Consider the following 21,603-nt stretch of genomic DNA (forward strand, 5'->3'; position numbering starts at 1 on the left):
TCTAAATCACACAAAATTGAACACCCTTGCCCTGCCCCCTGCTCTGAGGCCCTGCCCCTTCTCTGAGGCCTCACCCCCCACTCCTTCTCTCACTGTCCCCCACTCTCACCAGGCTGGGGCAAGGGGTTGGGGTGTGGGAAGGGGTGAAGGCTAAGGGCTGAGTGTGTGGGCTCTGGGATGCAACCAGGGATGATGGGGTTTGGGGTGTAGGAGGGGGCTCCTGGCTGGGGCAGGGGTTTTGGGGGCAGGAGAGGGTGCAGGCTCCGGCTGGGGGTGTGGGGCCAGGGATGAGGGGTTTGGAGTGCAGAAAGGGGTTCTGGCTTTGGGAAGGGGTTTGGGTGCAGGAGGGGGCTCAAAGCTGGGGCAGGGGGTTGGGGTGTGGGCTCTGGCCAGGTGGCTCTTACCTCGACAGCTCCTGGAAGCGGCCAGCATGTCTGGCTCCTAGGCGGAGGGGCCGCGGGTTCTGTGTGCTGCCTACAGGCATTGCCCCCACAGTTCCCATTGGCCGGGAACCATGGCCAATGGGACCTCCAGAGCTGGTGCTTGGAGTGCCAGAAGTGTGTGGAGCCCCCTGGCTGCCCCTGTACCTGGGAGCCAGACATACCAGCTGTTTCCAGGAGCCATGAGGAGCCAGGGCAGGCAGGGAGCCTGCCTTAGCCCCACTGAGCCACCAACCGGACTTTTAGCAGCCTGGTCAGTGCTGCTGACCGGAGCTGCCAGGGTCTCTTTTCAACCAGGTGTTCCAGTCGAAACCTAAACGCCTGGCAACCCTAGAAGAAACTTCAAATCACTGAACATGTGGTGTTAAGAAGAGGAGAGGGGTTTTGAAATATTTAAATGACAAAAGGGAGAAGTGGGAGAGCTCCAAAGACTTGAGTTAGTCAACTCCAAGAGTTGAAAAATCTTGAGTTGGGCCCCCAAAAATCAAGAGATTTTTAAAAACCATGAGATTTTAAGCCAAACAAATTTTCGTTTTTTTAAAAAAAATTTTTTTATTTGCCTTCTGGTTTCTGAGCCTTTAGGCTGCACTTGACTCAAGATTTGACAGATTTTTCTTTGCAGCCAGGCCACCTACCAAAAATTAAATAAATAAATAAATAGTAAAAGCAGAGTCTCCTGTAATCACAAGACTCCAGGAGCTGCAGTCTTAAGAAAATCATCAAATATTAAGACACCAAAAAAATTTGAGAGTTGGCAACCCTAAAAAAAAAGTGGCAAATATTTTAAGACTGAAATAGTACAGTGAATCATTGTGGGAAGCCTAAGAAATGGAGAAACGTGGAAGTTGGAGAATAACATAAAACGAAAGGAAGGATCAGCTAGTTTTGGTGATAGTCTGAAATATAAGAGTAAGGATTTTACCATAACTTCAGTGGGTCTAGGATTTGATTTTCAGGACCAGATTCTTAGCTGGTATAAATTGGTGCAGCTCTGTTGACTGCAATGGAATTACTCTGGTTCGTATAATCTCAGGACCTCGCCCTTAACATACAGGAAAACTAGAGAAATGAACTTGGGTCAGAAGGTTTACATCCAAATAGAATATCAAGGTTTAAAAGGGATCAGGCACTCAGCTGGTGTAAATCAGCATAACTCCATATACTTCAGTGATCCTATCCCAATTTACAGCAACTGAGAATCTGGCTCATTATGCTTATACACTTAGACATTTCACAGCGGCTAGGTGTATATCTACTTGTATTTAACAAAATAAAATAATAATAAATGCTCCAGTGCACTATAAGTTGAAATATATTAAGGACAGAGCACTATGTATTAGCATGTGTGAAGCATTCCTATTTTATGTCTTGGTGCCACTTGCACTTGATTTTAACCGGTGTTTGCCAGGTCAAAGATTTGCATCTTCATTTCCTTATGAGAGCTTTTTAACAGCGAGAGTAATTAATCCTTGGGACAATTTACCAAGGGTCATGATGGATTCTTCATTACTGACAATTGTTAAATCAAGATTGGCTGTTTTTCTAGAAGATCTGCCCTAGGAATAATTTTGGGAAGTTCAATGGTATGTGTTATACAGGAGGTCAGACTAGATGATCACAATGGTCCCTTCTGGCCTTGGAATCTATGGATCTTTGAAACTCCCTCTCCCGCTTCCAATTCTTGTTAAGGTTCTTGAATATTGATCACATTTATTTGGATCTATATATAAAGTAGGATGCTAGTGGGCACTGCTGCATGAACAGCTCATTATTGTATTTACTGCCACTGAAAGGTTTATTACTTACCTAGGCCCTACTAAAACATCCTTGTACTATCGATCCACCTTCCCTCATGTTCTTAGGCCATGTGTTAAATCTTGTCTTATACTCTGTACGGTGCTCTGGCAAAATAGAGCAGTGATCTTGATTAAGGCCACGAGATGCAAATATGGTACAAATAATCATAACTGTATACCCAATAGAGCTGATTGTATACACATACAAAACCTGGCTTTACAAAGCATTTGTGAACCAGTCCTATTATTTGCAATAGTTTATGTGGTCTTTGAAAATATTTGAGAAATTTCACAAATGGATGAATTGGGAAGCATCTTCGATTGGCATTTAATCTTAAAAGCTCAAGGTTCAGAATCTGGCACACAGATGGATAGCGAGTTAAAAATATTCATTCTATGTGGAACACACACAATTGTGATCGAATACATGTATTCAATTTCAAAACTTTGTGAATGCTAAGGGCTTCAAACATGGTTGGATCAATCTGATACACGACTAGTCACAAAATAACTCACAGGATTTTCCACTGTGTTCTAGCAGAGAGGAAGGATAGCCCAGTGGTTAGGACACAAGTTTGACACTTGGGAAACCTAGGTTCAGTTCTCTGCTCAGTCACAGACTCTCTGTGATGTTGGGCAAGTTACTTAATTTATCTGTGCAATGGGGATAATAGCACTTTGCTACCTTACAGGGGTGTTGTGAGGAAAAATACAAAGATTGTGAAGTACTTAGAAACTACAGTAACAGGTGCCATACAAGTACCTAAGACAGAGAGAGCCAGCTCTAAGACCTAAGATTCTGTACTTGTCTTTGCACATGCACAATAAATATTTTGTATTGGTGATATGAACTAGTCAGCTTCAAGACCCATGTCATTGTGGTTGCCATCTTGTGTTCTAGAATCTAAGCTCTTACGGCTGTGAAGAAAACCTTCAGCTTGTGATCCATATGTAAACCAATACCAGTCTGAACTGCACCAATGAAAGCCACTTCCTTAGACATGCTGCACCAGTGTGAAAAATGGTTGGTATTTGTGCAGCTCATTTCAAATCAGGGTAAGCCACGCCTCTGCAAGTCTCTGTTTTCATTGGTGCAGCATACGTATGGTAAGGGGTTTGCATCAATGCAGCTATATTGGTGTAGCTATAGCAGGTGCTAAAATCCCAGTGTAGACAAGCTACAGATAGCTTGAAACAATTACTCTGAGTAGTATTATTACCATTTAAATGCCACCATAAGTAACTATTTCGCTGCTAACATTGTGGACCACATAATAGCTTGTCTACACACAGTGGTGGCACTGATTTAGCTAAAGCAGGTTAGAAATGGATTTAGCTAATTGGTGCAAACCCCTTTGCACATGTTTGGGCATGTTTATTTCTGCCATTACTTTAAATCAATAAGGAATCAACTTACGCTAAATTGAAATATGTCCCTGTTAATCCTAGCTAAGTCTCCACATACACACTTGCATGAACAACTGAATCTATTAAGTCACTCTTTTTGTTATTTAGGGGAAATTTTATATGTAATCCAGCCCTTAATAGGGAGATGGCTTCACAAATCATTGCTCATTACATCTTGGCATGGCAACCACAGTGATTGCTGATATGGAAAACTCAGGAAAGCATTTAATGAAATGTAGCAGCTGGAAACAAAGAAAGAGAACTAACACCAGGGCTGGAATTTTTGAAGCTGCCTAACACTACCCAATTCTCCGAGTGCCACAATCCCCTAAGTGGCTTTGAAAGTTTCAACCCATGTGACCAGACATCGCTCTACATACTACTGCCAAGTATTCCATGGACCATAGTCTGAGATATCCTCTTCTAAGGAAGTCTCTATAGCATGGTTTGACATCTATAAATAGTCCTGACATCTAAACCAGACAACAAGGTGGTCGGAGAGCTCTTCCATTATGTTCTAAATGTGGCGTCTTAGGGATGTCCTGCTCTTTCCATCACCACATAGTTTGCCAGAGGTGGAATTTGCTTTTGTAATTTAGCATTGTGAAAAAAGCATAAACTGGTAGGATATTCTCAAACTAGCCAAAGCATAGCACCACTTGGGAATGTTAGTATGTGGAGTTTTGGAAGACTACTGTCTGCCCCAGAGTTTATTTAAAAAAAACAAACAAAAAAAAAAAACCACACCACACACCACCATTTTATAGGCCAGAGTGTAGAGGTTGCTCGAATATACTGCAGTAAGATTCTCTTTCCTTAAACATCAGATTTGCATCCCAAATTCCAAGAAAGAAATGGCAAAGGGCTGCTCTCCTGGCTTACTTACCTAGATAGAGTTAAAATTTGCTAGCAGGGAGAAAAAAAAAATCTTCCTGGAAAATGGACGCAGTGCAGTGAGTTAACTCCTTTCTTACTAGGTAAGTTGCGATAGTGTTGCTGGCCCCAGAACCACATTCTTCTCATTACTCTCTGCCCTGCATTGACACAGGAAACCACAGATAACTAGCATTAATGATGCTGCACGTCTTTTAGTCCCTTTCATGACTGTGAGGATACACTGGGCCTGTTCCGTGAAGGCCAAACTCATGGGCCATACGACATACACAGCATATGCAGAAAGATTTGCAACTCATGAGTTTCCATGTACTCTATGTTCATTTGTCTTTAGGTATTCTTAGGTCTCTGTGTAAGTATTACATGTTTTTTGATATAGCACCTTTAGGGCCTGATCCAACACCCAAGGAAGTCAATGGGAGTCTTTCCATTGGCTTTGGTGGCAGTTGATTCAGGCCCCTGGAGCTGAGAGAAACACTTAAGGGAATATTAAAAAATAAATTATTTAATGGGTCAAGATGAAAATACAGGATCTCTCTGGTATTCCATAATCCTCCATGTACTCAGTGATATTGTGTGTCATATATTGGAGACTAGAGTCTGTTATCCCCTAAATCCCATTATCCCCAGTTATGCCAAACACTGGGGACCATTATCTCTTTACATCATTTCTGTAAGCACTGTGACCAAAAGCTGTTAGTTCTGGGAATCAGAAAATGTTAAATGGTGAGGTCATTCACTGCTGCCCCTCCCTTCCAGGGCATGATGCTTCCAGACATGACAACATTCAAGACAGAAAGGAACACCGGTTCACAGATAGGTTAAATATCCAGCATGAAGGCCTGTAGACACTCTTATGCTTATTCACCGAACCCTTGAGGCTCAACTCCGGGTGCTGTTACTTTCAAATAGGCTGTTCCTACCTCAATGCTACTTTGAAAGGTTCCTGTGTCAAAGAGAACATATCTGTAAACTGTCAGCTATTTAAATTACTGTTGTTTTCCTTCCCTTTCATCCCATTTGTGCAGTTCTCCACTTTTCCCCCCGAGCCTCAACATCACCACACTCTTTTTTTCCCAGGGTGTTCTAATTAGAACTACAGGTTCCTAGTCATACTGTCTCCAGGAGTACATATTACCTCCATTGGAATCTGACTGGGGACACTGTTTGCTGATGTCCTAGCTTTGCAACCATTCATAACAGTGCACAGCTGGGACCTCAGGAAACAAAAATCCCTATATCGATTATGTTAGAAGAGGTTATAAGTAGGGTGAGTTGAGAAATAGCAAGTTCTTTGGAACGGAAATTTTTTGGGAAAAAAATTCGTAACTTCCAAATTTCCATTTTTGATGGGAAAAAAAAATGATCTTCCCCCAAGTTTGTTTCCCGTTTTTTGCTCCTCTTTGCCTCCTTCCCTCCCCCCTTGATTCTTTTTTCCATTTTGACATGAGAAAAAGGAAGAAAAATGGAGAGAAGTGGGGAAGGAAAATAAAAACCAATTTGTTTGGTATTTTTCCATTGAAAAACTGGACAAAATTTGAAAGAAACAAAATTTTAAAAGGGGGAGGGGGTGCAGCTATTTTTCACCAAATGTGTTTTGAAAATAAAAAAAAAATCTTTTGACCAGACCTATTATTAAGGGACAATGATAGAAGAAGAACTGGAAGTGAGAGGCAGGTGGGGAAGGGGAAGGGAGGCACTGGAGCCAGAGGAGAAAATGGTAGGTTTTAAGATAACCCCCTCCCACACACATACACACACAAAAGCTTATGCTCAAATAAATCTGTTAGTCTCTAAGGTGCCACAAGTACTCCTCATTCTTTTAACATCAAAGTGTCAGGTTGCCCTGTCAACAGCAGCTGGTGGCCTGACACCTTCTTTATTCACTTTCTATTCCAGAATTGAAACTGGGAACTACTCCTGATTTCACATTTATGGACAGGTTATGATCAGCTGTTGTGTAAATGTGCACAGTTGGGAGTGAGACGCACCTTTCCTTGTAGTCCCGCCCTGCAGGGCCTGTCTCAGTTATTGCAGGGCCTAGATCTGCTGTTGGCATTGCCCCCCTCCCGTGAAAGGGGGGAGGAGGAAGATGAATCCTGACCTCCGACCCCACTGCACTGGCTATTTCAGCTGGCTGTGAAAAGGAGCACACTCAGAAGGATGTAACAATTGCCACACTCCTACTGCATGCCAGGGAGCCCTGAGGGGCACTCTGTGAGCAAAGAGGCTGGCTTTGGCAGTCAAATGAAAGACTGGACTGAAAAATGAGAAGAGCAGCAGCCGCCTCTGCCAGTGTGAGAATTCTCATGGACCGTTTAAAGTGGGGAGAGGTGAGCAGAACAAGGGTCATTGGCTTGCAACTCCTCAGGGTCTATGGATATGCTAGCAATGATTGTATTCAAAATAAACATGATTAACAGAAGAGTGGTGACCAAACTGGCTGTGAGTATTCTAAGGTTGCCGAGGGACACCTGATAGTCTCTCTCCATGGTCCTTCAGTGGCAGCTTCAGCTGGTGGTACCTCTGGGCTCCTCGATGCAGACCCTTTCTCAAAGCTGGCCGCTGGGACCAGGCTAATATCAAGCTCTTAAGCAGCATGTCCTGTCTTTCCTACAGAACCATTTCCAGGAAGTGCAAGCACGTGTAACTTCCTTTCATTTTTTAGGGTGGAGAGAAAATAGGAATTTCCAGCCCACAGATAATTCTAACATTTCTCCATCCCAAATTGGGATGAAAAGTTGAAATATTAATTTGTCACAGAACAAAAAGTTCTGAAATGTTGTGGTTAGGAAATAGCAGAATGCTTCATTTCAGTGTGTTAAGCCAAATTGAAATGCCTCTTTTTGAATCAGTGGACCATTAAACTGTATTTCCCTCCCTCCATCTCCCATGATGTGTTAGTCACATGACTCCCATGATGCACCATGCAGGTCAGTTAGAGGGGGATCACATCTTGCATCACTGGAGATGTAGTCTGACCCCATAGCCTGTCCTATAGGGAACAGTGGGGGCCCAAGAATGAGAACAAGAAGCACAACCCCCGAAAGACAACACAGCATCATGGAGTTAAACATTAAACTGATTTGAAACAGTGTTTCAATTTGGTTCAACAAACCAAAATATTAATATTTTTATCAGTACATTGAAAATCCTGTGGAAAATTTCCATTTTGTGGAAACTGCATTTTCCATTGAAAAACCATTTTAGTGAAAAATTCTTGACCAGCTCTACTTATTTTTTAAGATGTGAAGATGTGTGGACACCCACTTTGGGACCAAATTCTCAGCTGATATAAAAGTGACTAAAATGACTTCATTGACTTCAGTAGGGCTACACTTATACACACCAATCCTTTGTGTTTTAAATTGTTTATTTTAATTTAATATAATCAGCATCCATACTGACTGATCAAAGTACTGCACAGAAAGAGAAAAAAGAACCATCACCCCCTGTAAAGCCTTAAATCTACAAGAATCAAACCCAAAGTAAGAACAGAGGAAAGGTAGAATTAATTGAAGATAAAAGTATCAAAACAGTCCAATGAAAACAGACACAGCAAAAAGAGAAGCAACATTCCATAAATGCATCGTGCTAGTCACCCACACATAATAATTTAGACTTGAACAATAAAGGGCATTTAGCCAAATAGATGCAGTCAGAACAATCAGTAACATTTTCATTATAAACAAACTAAAGATTATTTTCTTGTCAAGAACACTGGATTTCAATAACAATCATCTGAACTGTACTGACTCTCCAACTCTTCGTTTTTCTTGGACCAGGGCAGCTAAGTAATTTAGCATCATTGCAACCCTTTAAAAAATTATCAGCTATCAAGAAAAGCTTGGCCAGAAATAATACAGTGGTATCAATTTCTAGTAGCAAATTCAGTTTTCCATAAGAATATATTTTCTTTTTGTGCTGCCCATGCTATCTAGAATACCATTTTTCCAGTCCCTTTGAAGACACAGTACCATAGTGTTTCCAAATTTAACACATAACTTGGTGTTTGTATCATACTGATATAAAAAGTTAAACGTATGCGATGGAATGGATTTGGCTGCTTGATCTTATGGAGATTTAGAAGAGATGTAAATGTAAGTGATATTTTCTGGAGCCTTTTATGATCTGCACATTGATAAATACATTTTTGTTCTGGAGTGGATTATAGCAATGTAGACAAAATGCTACAGAGATCCTTTCCTTGCACACTCCCTCTTGGATCTAACACAGGTTGCACCTTTTAAAAATGATTTTCCACTGTCTCCAATTTACAGCACAGCAGTGCACAGTCTGTGAAGATTACAACCTTAAGGGTCTCACAACTTTCTTGGTGAGAAACCTTCAGTTTTCTCATCATTCTGGGGCTTTACAATCGATAGTCTGCCAGCAGAGTGTAAAATCCTTCAGTTTTATCATCTTTTTTGTGGTGTATTGCCTTCAATTGAGTCACGTTTTCTTCCACTTCACAAACCCAGCGATTGTGGACATCAGTTTCTCCTCATGAGTCTTAACAGCTGTAAGAATTTATATGTAATGAAGTGACTCCAGACTCAACTGAATGAAATTGCTGGTGTTGATGATGATATAGTGGAAGCAATTAAAAAGTCAGCATTTGCCAACCATAATCACAGATGTCTCCTTCTAAATGGGGGAGAAACAGTGCTAATTTCACATACCCTGTGATAACACTTTAGCAAATACTATCGGCTTTTTTTTTTTTTTAAAGGGGGCAGCAACATTTAGCTATGACCCTAGAACGTACAGTGACTGTTGCAACTAGGGTGACAAGATGTCCTGATTTTATAGGGATTGTCCTGATATTTGGGGCTGTTTCTTATATAGGCTCCTATTACCCCTCCACCTCCTGTCCTGATTTTTCACACTTGCTATCTGGTCACCCTAGTTGCAACATAAATACTGTACACACAACATAATCAGGAGAAACCATATTTTGACATTTATGTTGAACTCATATGGGTTTTAAACAGAGGTGAAAGTAAGCCGGTACGGTACGGCGTGCCGGCAAGAGCCAGTACGCTATGCCAGACCGGATGGGCTTTCCCCAGGCTGGTGATTTAAAGGGCCTAGGGCTCCAGCCACTGTGGGGAGCCTCAGGCCCTTTAAAGTGCTGCCCGAGCCCCGCTGCTGGAGATCTGGGTAGTGGCAGCAGGGCTCTGGCGGTGATTTAAAGGGCCCAGAGCTCCGTTGTGGTAGCGGCCAGCACCCCAGGCCCTTTAAATCGCCCCTGAGCCCCAGGGCCTCTGCAGCTGGTAGCTCCGGGGGTGATTTAAAGACCCTGGGGCTCCCAGCTGCAGCTGGAGCCCTGGGGCCTTTAAATACCCAGGCCCTTTAAATCAAGATTTAAAGGTCCTGGGTATATAAAGGCCCCACCTCTTCCAGTTGAGGCCCCACCCCCTGCTCAGGACTCCAGGGTACCAGTAAGTCCTTTAAGTTACTTTCACTCCAGGTTTTAAAGGATGATAAATGTGAAGAGGAAAGGTAGTATTTTCAGGTGCCCTTCAGATTATTCATCATATAGGTATCCGAGGCAAAAAAATGCTTCTGACTTATCTTTAAGAGTCTCCTGGGAGGTCCATTTTTACAGCTGTACCATCTACTATACGCATACAATAAGCAGAGCCCCAACACAAATGCCTTTATGCAAAGAGCCACCTTTAAATCACAGTCCAGAAGTAGAGTTCATATTTGTCTAGTCTATGTCTTGCTCAGTTCCAATAGAGTAAGTTCAATAGGCTCAGAGCTGAAATGCAGCATAGCCATTAATCAACTCCCCTGTAAAATGAAGTTCCAGGAGTTTTTAAATATATAGTACAGACATGAGCTGTGGGATTTTTCCTGTAAACACTCCATCCCAGAAATACTTCATACCTCACCAAGTGCCTTAACTTCACCAGCCGGCATAGCATGTACAGCCTCATAACTTCCATCAATCTCACTTCCACTGTGGTGTCGTCCTTAGTTTCTCTAGTTATCTAGTTCAGGTCAAGAGACATACAGCAGTAGCACCCCATCCCTCCCTAGAAGCATCAAGTTTCTAGGAGGAAATCTGCAGTAGGGGCAGAAAATACTATCAGCCAAAGCTTTCAAGGGTCTTACACCTGAGGCTCCTGGCAGTAGTTCAGCATTGGCCAGAGTCCTGGTAACCCCTCCCCATAATACCAAATTCCTTCCATGGGGACCCACGAAAGCTAGCTACCTGGAATAGCAACAGCAATGTTCAGGCTGGTACAAATGGGTATGAAAAAGCAGTAAGGACTCAGTTTCTCAGAAAAGTTCCTGAGAACAGAAGCAACCAAGTTACCCTAGCTCCATGCTTTAGCCATTAAAACCATTCTGGGTCTTTACACTCAATAGTCTGCTTAAGTATAAAATCCTCAGTCTTGGTTGAGAACTAGAATTCAATTTTCTTTTGTACTCTGGTATGGAAAGTCCACAGACTTAAAACTTGAAAGGCCCAGAGGAGTTGGACTCTTGGCTGAATTTCCAGTGCCTGCTGCTCTGGAACAAAAAATTGGCAAGTGGGTGGGTGTACACACGTGTACACACACACACACACACACACACACACACACACACACGGGATTAGGGGAAAGTGGGCTCTGACTGTGCTCCTGGAGGCAGGACAGCTAGGCCAACCCCAGGCTAGATTAAAAAGACTGTGTAATACACTTCAAGACATGGGCCTATTGGTTGAACTCCGAGTATTATGAAGGCAAGTGAGGATCTGGAAATTCCTCCAACAGGCAGATCTGCTCAGACTGATCCATGTAGCAGGCAGGGAATGACTCCCAGGGCTCAACTGCTGTTCACTAGAAATATTCACATGAGCAAGATGACCAGGACTGGATCCTTCATAGTTAAAGACCCACAGACCTACCCAAGAAATCTGTCTCCAGCAGTTGCATCTAGCTTGAAGGGCCTGATCCAAACCCCACTGAAGTCAATGCAAGTCTTTCCATTGACTTCAGTAGACTTTGGATCAGATTTTCATAGTTTAAATTGGAAACTATGTATACAGCATTTGATTATTGTTTTAGAACTGCCTCTGTGCTAAGCTTTCCATTTGCATCAGTGAAAAAAACCCTCTGATTTTACATTTGCTTCTCCAGTTACAGTCCAATCCTGCTGGGTGCTGAGTGGCCTCACCTGTGATTGAAATCAATGGGCCCGATGCTGCAAAGTGCTGCACATGTTAAATACCCACTGACTCCCTTGGGAGCTGAGGCAGCTTGCAGGACTGTGGGGCCTTTGTAATGCGGTGCTCAGGGAAGTCATTTACTTTTAAATATACTGAAATAATTTATTTTGTCCTCTCTTGGACAAGCCTCTATTGTGGTGATAAAATCATGTGTTGGTCTCACTGATTCCAGACTTAAAAGGAGCGTCCTGCAGGTTGCAGTGACTTGATTTTTTGTTTGACTTCTTTTTTTGGAATGAGAGCGTGTCTCAGTAATCCATAACCCACTTATGAGATTAGTTCTGCTTAACTAAATGGGAGCAATGTTTAATTTTCATTTTTTAGTGGTGATGCAGCCCGCACTGCTGCACATCCAACTTTCAAGACTCTCAGCATTAGCCTTCGGACTCCGTTTTAAACCTGTAAATCAAGCTCTAAGCACAGTGTGTTTTTTCTGTCTTTTGAATATTCACTTCTTGTTTATTCTTATCAATATCCAGTATGTCTATTTTGCATCATTCAAATAATATTTTGTTTATCTGACTTTGGACATGAGAGTAGATTTATGCAAGTCCCCAGGAAAAGGTCAAAGTGTATCTTTGGCTACTGATGAATACGTGAGAGAAGCTGGTACAAAACCCATAACTGTAATGACTGTTCACATGGCCTGGAGGAATAAGCACAATAGGTATATTTTATCCCTGTGCGGAAGGCCAGCATAAGGCTTCTGAAGTGCTATTGTGAGGCTTCAGAGGTAACTATACTTCCAGCTTGTTCTCTGCTCAAGGGTACATTTTGCCTGGGTTTGGCAGTTGAGCACTAATCATGGTTCCACTACTGACATGGGACCTGGTCCTGCTGCCTTTGAAATCAATGACAACAATTCCATTGACTTCAGCAGGATCCATCCCTTGCTGTGTGTGGCTGTAGCAGGGTGAACCTCTGCTCCTGCCCTGCGGGGTTTAAAAAGTGGCCTGGCAGGGCTTGAGAGCTGTGGCTCTAAAAGCTGGGCTGATGGGGAAGTGGTTGCAGCTGGGCCACACCCCAATCAGGCCACAGCTGGCCCTATAAAAGGCCAGGGAAGCCAGAAGCTCAGACAGTCTCTCTCTGCCTGAAGAGAGAGAAGGGCCTGGCTGCAGGGAGCTTAAGACTGGATACCTGAGTGAAGCAGGGCTGGGGAAAGGCTGAGGAGCTGGGGAGCTCCAGCCTAGAAAGCCCCAGGCTACGGCCTAGCAGAGGGCTAACAACAGGTTCTGGGGGTTGCAGAGGGCAGCCCAGAGGTAGGCCAAGGCAGCAGGTCCAAACCCCTTTGCCTGTGATGAGTAGGCTGATACTGCAGTCTGCCCCAGGACGTGGGGCTAGACAATGACTGGCAGTAGCCAATACTGAGGCAAGGCAGGGATAGAGGGTGGGGGTTCCCCAAGGAGGGGAGACCCAGAGAGAAAGGGGTTACTGCCAGGGGCAGCACCCCATGTGAAAGGGCACCGGGTCCAGGGAGGGACACGGGGGCCTGAAGACAGGCGGATCACCGGCCTGCAGAGGGCGCTCCAGCGCTAGAACAGAGCTAATTCCCAGAGTCACCAGCAGGAGGCGCCGCGGGGGTGAGTCTGACCCGTCTACAGTGGCCTTTGGGCAAATCATTTTAACTCTGCGTCTCAGTTGTCCCCACCTGTAAAATGTGGATATTAAACACTTCTCTACCCAATGGGCTGTGAAGATTAATTAGTGAATCATTGTTCGGTGATAGGGACAAAAACTAATGTTATATAAGAGTGAAGTATTATTATCCCGTCCATAGCAGAGAACAAACTGTACCACATGCCTGAACCAATACATGAATTTAGTGTTATCTTTAGTCTCATTAGTGCCCAAGCATACTTTCTAAAGAAATTCTAAAGACCAGCCCAGCCAGCTCTCAATATCCTTGGACCAAATTCTGCCAATGGTGTAGTATGGGCACAGGTTAGGGCAGAATTTATCCCTGTGTTTCTAACAGTCTCTTTGATCAAGATAGCAATGAGAGTGGGCTGAGGCTTTGGCTACACTTACACTTCAAAGCGCTGCCGCGGCAGCGCTTTGAAGTGCTAAGTGTAGTCAAAGCACCAGCGCTGGGAGAAAGCTCTCCCAGCGCTGTCCGTACTCCACCTCCCTGTGGGGAATAACGGACAGCGCTGGCGCTTTGCAGCGCCGCAATTTGCAGTGCTGGAGAGGGTGTGTTTTCACACCCTGCTGCAGCGCTGCAAATTTGTAAGTGTAGCCAAGCCCTGAGAGAACGTGATGGTCAGCGTCAAGGTTGTCGAGCTCAACACAGGAAACAATAGGAAAGATGACAGACTTCGCCGGGCACTGGTCAGATATTACTGACGGTGTACTGAAGGGAAGCCCAGACACGCTGCAACAAGGAGGATATATATCAAACCTGTATACAACTGATTACTCCAGTCTTATAGTTATGACATTAATGTATCCACAGGTAGGCAGAACACTTTACATGGGTGAAGATAATCCCTACCATGTGAATCTTACAATTTAGGCTTTATGTAAATAAGGAGATTCTTAATCTGAAACCATTAGAGCAAGTTTGTGAGGCCCCTACTCACACTGTAATCCCATTGACTTCATCTTTGTCCTTTTGAAGACAATGGGGTTACTCAGGTGATTGAGGAAGGAATTTCTTATGTGACTATGGGTTTGCGGGATCAGGCCAGTAGGTAACACAACCTGAAACAATGTCTCAAAACATGCACCCACAAGTTACATGTAATTGTCTCTCTCTAAATTCAATGGCTGTGCAAACAACCCAGTAGATTATGGATAGAAAATTGAATATTCATAATAGGCATTGCCATAAACCAGGCAGGTGGAACCAAAGCAAACATTCTGCAGTGTGTGAAAGGATAGTAAATAAAGCCTGATGTTGCAGTGACAGACCACAATTCTCTCAGAGCAATGAATGTAAGGAGGCTGTGAGCATGACTGTGAAATAGATACAGAGGTAAATGACTAAAATGAATTAAACCTCAATAGGTTTAGGTGACTGGATGACTTACACCATTAGAAATGAAATGGAGAGCTAGAGGTTGCTTCTAGCCCCCGCCCTGGCTCATATATGCCACTCCAATGTCATATATGGACAATAATGGAGTAACAGTGGCACAGGGGAAAACTCCTTTAGTGCAGGAGCAGTATGGGGCTGATATAAGTATCCATACATGCTCCTTTGCAGGCCCAGTGTCATGGGCAGGGCTGGGATGGCTCGGATGAGGTGTACTTAGAGTGCTCAATGACAATGGGATTCTGGGCTCCAGTGCAGTTTGTAGGCAGCCATGAGAAGCTGCCACATGTTGGAGCTTCAGTTACTGCAGGGTGGCTCAAAGGTGATTTAAAATCATCATTGCCCCACCTCTCTCTGTGCTGTGCTTCCTGGAGAATCTGCCCCATGGACCTTCACCTACAGCTTAGGAATTCAAATTCAGCCCAGTTTGATAGTTATGGAAAGAAGTTACCATTACGGCACTGTTTGGGGAGTTGGTGATCCGAGTGCATTTCCTGGAAGAATAGTTACAAACATCATATCCACTCCTGTACTAATCATGCCGCTCATAGGCAATCTCTAGGAAAAAAAGTCATGAAGGAGCTTTGGAGAAGCAGTAGACACTGAATTCTGCTTTTAACTCCTAGAATTTGTCCCTGCTATTCAGAGCTTGATGCATATTGATGGAGGACAGGATATGGGAAACCTAAACTGCTGTTCCCATGTAGGGCATGAACAAAAATCCAGGTTTCTCAGTCAAGCACTAAATAAACTTAGCCTTAAATATGTTTGTCTTATTTAAATCATCCAGATTTGGAAAAGAACAAAATATAAAATGTTTCAAAGTCTCCACAAAATAATTGCATGTACTGTCTATTATTCCATTAAATGTTTTCTGTTTGTTTAGCACCTTGTATTGATAGGGATCTCAAAGTACTTTGCAACAAGTATACAAAAAGCACCATGTAAATGCAGCCATCTTTGCATTGGAGAACAGCAACCAACACATACACTGCATGGAAAGAGGAGGAGGAAAGGAGGAGTTCTGTTGGAGGAGTAGGTCTTTGTATTTTGTGTATTGTATTGTGTAGTTTGTATGTGTGGAGGCTGCTAGCGGCAGTGTGCTGGGAGAGAAGCTGAGCCCTGTTTAGGGGGTGGGGCTTGTCTGCCTAGGGGTCCTATAAAAGTAGCCAGCCAGCCAGTCACATAGACAGCTGCAGCGGCACAGCAGCCAGCAAACAGAGCTGTAAACAGGGGAGTTTCACTGGGAGTTTGTGGGGGAGACTAAGGCCTACACTGGTCTACACTGTGTGTGTGGGGTCGAACTAAGGTACGCAAGTTCAGCTACGCTATTCACGTAGCTGAACTCGAACTACCTTAGTTCAAACTACTCACCCGTCCAGACGCCGCGGGATCGAAGTCCGCGGCTCCCCCGTCGACTCTGCCACCGCTGAGGAAAGCTACCTTATTGAGGTCAGAACATGTAGGAATGAAGTGAGAAAGGCCAAAAGCCATGTAGAGTTGGACCTTGCAAAGGGAATTAAAACCAATAGTAAAAGGTTCTATAGCCATATAAATAAGAAGAAAACAAAGAAAGAAGAAGTGGGACCGCTAAACACTGAGGATGGAATGGAGGTTAAGGATAACCTAGGCATGGCCCAATATCTAAATAAATACTTTGCCTCAGTCTTTAATAAGGCTAATGAGGAGCTTAGGGATAATAGAAGGATGACAAATGGGAATGAGGATATGTAGGTAGATATTACCACATCCGAGGTAGAAGCCAAACTCGAACAGCTTAATGGGACAAAATCAGAGGGCCCAGATAATCTTCATCCAAGAATATTAAAGGAACTGGCACATGAAATTGCAAGCCCATTAGCAAGAATTTTTAATGAATCAGTAAACTCAGGGGTTGTACCGTATGACTGGAGAATTGCTAACATAGTTCCTATTTTTAAGAAAGGGAAAAAAAGCGATCCGAGTAACTATAGGCCTGTTAGTTTGACATCTGTAGTATGTAAGGTCTTGGAAAAATTTTTGAAGGAGAATATAATTAAGGACATTGAGGTCAATGGTAATTGGGATAAATTACAACATGGTTTTACAAAAGGTAGATCTGCCAAACCAACCTGATCTCCTTCTTTGAGAAGGTAACAGATTTTTTAGACAAAGGAAATGCAGTGGATCTAATTTACCTCGATTTCAGTAAGGCATTTGACACGGTTCCACATGGGGAATTAGTTAAATTGGAAAAGATGGGGATCAATATGCAAATTGAAAGGTGGATAAGGAACTGGTTAAAGGGGAGACTACAACGGGTCATACTGAAGAGTGAACTGTCAGGCTGGAAGGAGGTTACTAGTGGAGTTCCTCAGGGATCAGTTTTGGGACCAATCTTATTTAGCCTTTTTATTACTGACCTTGGCACAAAAAGCAGGAATGTGCTAATAAAGTTTGTGGATGACACAAAGCTGGGAGGTATCGCTAACACAGAGAAGGACCGGGATATCATACAGGAAGACCTGGATGACCTTGTAAACTGGAGTAATAGGATGAAATTTTATAGTGAAAAGTGCAAGGTCATGCATTTAGGTAATAATAATAAGACCTTTAGTTATAAATTGGGGGCACATCAGTTGGAAGTAACAGAGGAGGAGAAGGACCTCGGAGTATTGGTTGATCACAGAATGACTATGAGCCGCCAATGTGATATGGCCATTAAAAAAAGCTAATGCAGTTTTAGGATGCATCAGGTGAGGTATTTCCAGCAAAGATAAGGAGGTGTTAGTACCGTTATATAAGGCACTGGAGAGACCTCATCTGGAATACTGTGTGCAGTTCTGGTCTCCCATGTTTAAGAAGGATGAATTCAAACTGGAACAGGTTCAGAGACGGGCTACTAGGATGATCCGAGGAATGGAAAACCGGTCTTATGAAAGGAGACTCAAAGAGCTTGGCTTGTTTAGCCTAAGCTAAAGAAGGTTGAGAGGGGATTTGATTGCTCTTTATAAATATATCAATCAGGGAGGGAGAGGAATTATTTAAGCTTAGTACCAATGTGGATACAAGAAGAAATGGGTATAAACTGGACACTAGGAAGTTTAGAAACCTTCGTCTGATTTCAAGTCTAACCATTGGAGGAGTGAAGTTCTGCAACAGCCTTCCAAGGGGAGTAGTGGGGGCAAAAGACATATCTGGCTTTAAGACTAAGCTTGATAAGTTTATGGAAGGGATGGTATGATGGGATAGCCTAATTTTGGCAATTAATTTGGCAATTGATCTTTGATTATCAGCAGGTAAGTATGCCCAGTGGTCGGTGATGGGATGGGATCTGAGTTACTGCAGAGAATTCTTTCCTGGGTGCCGGCAGGTGAGTCTTGCCCACATGTTCAGGGTTTAACTGATCGCCATATTTGGGGTCGGGAAGGAATTTTCCTCCAGGGCAGATTGGCAGAGGCCTTGGAGGTTTTTCGCCTTCCTCTGCAGCGTGGGGCATGAGTCGCTTGCTGGAGGATTCTCTGCAGCTTGAGGCCTTCAAACCACAATTTGAAGACTTCAGTAACTCAGACATAGGTTAGGGGTTTGTTATAGAAGTGGATGGGTAGGATTCTGTGGCCTGCGTTGTGCAGGAGGTCAGACTAGATTATCATAATGGTCCCTTCTGACCTTAGAGTCTGAATCTGAGTAAATTCTGGCCAAGAAAACCTCATTCGCCCTTTTAAAAAGCCCTATACGATCTTTAATGTCCACACACAGTAGACAGGAACTCAATTACACTAACTGTAATAAGAAGTTGAGACATCATTCAAGAATAATACCAAATAAAAATAGCCTAGAAGGAAGGGCAAAATTTGCATGAGCATATACTAAATATTAAACAGTAACAATTATGTCTCAGGTAGCAAATTTAAGGCTAAAGTGTTTCATCATTACACAGAACTATTTATCCTCTCATAAAAGTCTGGCACATAGCAGGTGTTGGAAATGGAAATGCAATTTCCCAGCTAGGCAAGCATCCAATATTTATGAGCCAAGCCTATGAAAACAACTGAAACTAAGCCCATTGCCGATAGGGACAGAATAATTTAAAGGCAAATGAAATATCTTCACCACTGTAAGAAGAGCAGCTTGTAATATCTGATAATATTCCTAAAAATGCCTGAATTTATTGTACACGAATGGAGATATCATGCAGGATAGTAACACAAAACCATGAACATCTTCATGGCTACAGTGCTATACAACAACTACTTAGACAGTTAACAGCCTCAAATGATACAAGAAAGAAAAAAAATACGAGCGCTTAGCTCAAACAGTTCAGAAAAACTGTGGGTACTACTGAATGCATACAACTGAATGTATTTTGCATGTACTCCACTGACAGCACAGCTTGTTGAGAGGGAAGACAATCTGCTAAACTTCAACAGTGCCCGTAAATGCTTTGTGTACTTCCTATCTATGGAGGCAGTGTTTGGACATGGATTACATTTAGATTAAGTTCAAATTTATATTTGAATTTGACAGTGCTGCAACCTTTCTGCAAGAGTTCCACCATCCTGGGTTAATCTCTCTTATGAGAAGCACTTTTGTATCTGAGCCAGAACCAAAACGTTTGGGTTAGAATTGGCCTCTTGAGCCTCCCCACCCCCTGCTGAAATTTGAAGAGGTTTGGATTCAGTCTTGTTTTTAGACCCAGACAGAGGGATCTGTGCCTGTCAACACTCCTAACTCAGCAGGCAACTCCAAATTTGTTTAAGGATTTCCTGTTTCCCACTGATTAGGCTCCTCTCTCCCTTTGGTAGGCCACCTACATCAAAGACCATGGAAAACAAGCTACTTTTCATGGGCATTTGCACAATTTTGATGCTGCTGGTGTTATGCACAGCACTGATCTAATGGCATCAGGGACATCACAGCGCATTCTGATGAAGCGAACCGAGCAAATAATTCATTAAAAGGAATGTAATAAATGAGTTTCATTTCTTTGTTCCTTCTAGGTTAAAGTGGCCCCTGTGCAGAGGGCCAGCAAAAGGCCTCGGCACTATTTAAGCACTCAAAATAACGGAGATTAAGGTGGACTTAAATGGTATCTAGGCTGAATGCTGGTCCTCTGCACATGGCTGAATTTCAGCCTTTGTGAATTGTCCATGAGTACATTTTGATTTTTCTCAAATGTATGTGTTATTCCAAGAGCACGTCTACATGGCACACTCCTTATGGTCCCATGTATAGTACATATGTGGAATTTATCCATGCGAGGTGGGCAAAGAGCAGTATAGATGACAACGCATGGCTTAAGCAAGTAAAGACACTCCTGAACCCTTAGGGTATGTGTCCTACATGGCTCTCTTCAGACTTAAGCCAAGAAACCTCTTCAAATAAAACTTTGGGGTGGAGCTTGTTCCTGGATGCTTCATTGTTACTGCTTGGTTTTCAAAGTTCAAGCTGTATCGGTTGATTTTAAATTGAGCACATTGGCCACGTGCGATATATCTGTCCCCTGATTTGATGAAGTGTAACCTTAAAAAAAAGACAGTGTTCCATTGAAAATATTCACTTCTACAAATTCAAAGTTAGTTTTCAGTGCATATACTTCAATATTCCTTTTAAATTAACTAGGCTGCAAGGCATGCCAGTAGATGTGCTTGCAAGGATACTCATGGAAAGGAGTCATGAAGGGGCATTTATTACAACCAAAACAATTTTGGTGGAAAACTGTATGCCGTAGTTGTTCAGCTCTAATGAAGAAACAGATTTAACAAGACATGGCAGAATATCTAAAAGATAAGTTATCTTTTCAAAATTATTCTGGTGCAACATCAATTGTGTTGCCATGACATTTGAAAAGTCTCTGAATACTGTGGAGGTATCAGAATTGGAAAATGCACACAAGAGGTACAGATCTTCAGAAAAAGGAAAATAGTATGACTTTGGAAATCCCCACACAAGGGGTGAAATCTTGGCCCCATTGATATCAATGGGATTTTTCCATTGACTTGAATGGAGTCAGGATTTCATCCAGCTAGTTCAATCCTTAGTATATTAACTGAAAAAATATAAAGGGGGAAGATAATCTGTAAATACCCAAAAGGTAACAGAAGTCTGAACAAAAGAATATAGAAAAAGAAGCCATTCTAGATAAACCAGATTGGGTTCTCTTGGGACAGAATTATACATTAAAGAACAAAGGGAATATATTAAATATAAACTCTCTGTATTTTAGCAAAGTATTTGACATAGTGTCTCATGAAATCTTCCTTGAAAGAGGAATTCAAATTGGTTTGGACATGAACATCATCATATGGATACAAAATTGGCTGATGGACCATAAACAAAGAGCAGTGATACATTTCCAGACCAAAAAAACCTCTTGAAAACTTGGTGAAGTGAGAGTTCAGACTAGAAAATATATGGCCCCTTCAAATAAAGTTAAGACTGTAATTTTAAAAGCACAAACACAAACCAACGGTCTAATCCAGCTCCTGTTAAAGTCAATAGACAGATCCCAGAGTTTCTTTCAAGTATCATCAATCCTAACGCTGCCAAGTATCACCATCCACCTTTTTACCTGTAAGTTGGAGACCCTCACCTATTTTTATAGGACACTTCAATCTTCCCTGTTAGGTAGACAAAGTCAGACAACATGGCCTTTAGGCATCTGATACACACCTACCCTTCCAGCTAGTGCCACCTCCTTTTGGATGCCTAGACCTGCCCATAAAGCTACACTCCATTTGCAATATATTTTACTTCCTTTGTTCATGTGACAGATGTTTTCAGTTCTTCCCCTCCCCCCCCCACCTCCTTTCTTCCACCTCCTGACAG

General features: G+C 42.7%; 1 protein-coding gene across 3 annotated transcripts in view; it reads right to left on the bottom strand.

Annotated features, from left to right (window-relative positions):
- NTF3 (neurotrophin 3) overlaps positions 1 to 21,603 on the bottom strand; it is a 60,952-nt gene that overhangs the window by 23,225 nt on the left and 16,124 nt on the right. The window contains exon 2 of one of the 3 annotated variants that reach the window (XR_006576188.1): positions 8,014 to 9,057. The exons of the other annotated variants lie outside the window; for them this stretch is intronic. The gene's annotated coding sequence lies outside the window, so the exon portion shown is untranslated. Of the gene's footprint in view, positions 1 to 8,013; positions 9,058 to 21,603 lie in introns of those variants that run through there. 3 annotated transcript variants of the gene reach the window in all.

This window comes from Mauremys mutica, chromosome 1 (assembly GCF_020497125.1).
Source record: "Mauremys mutica isolate MM-2020 ecotype Southern chromosome 1, ASM2049712v1, whole genome shotgun sequence".
Classification (NCBI taxonomy): domain Eukaryota; kingdom Metazoa; phylum Chordata; order Testudines; family Geoemydidae; genus Mauremys; species Mauremys mutica.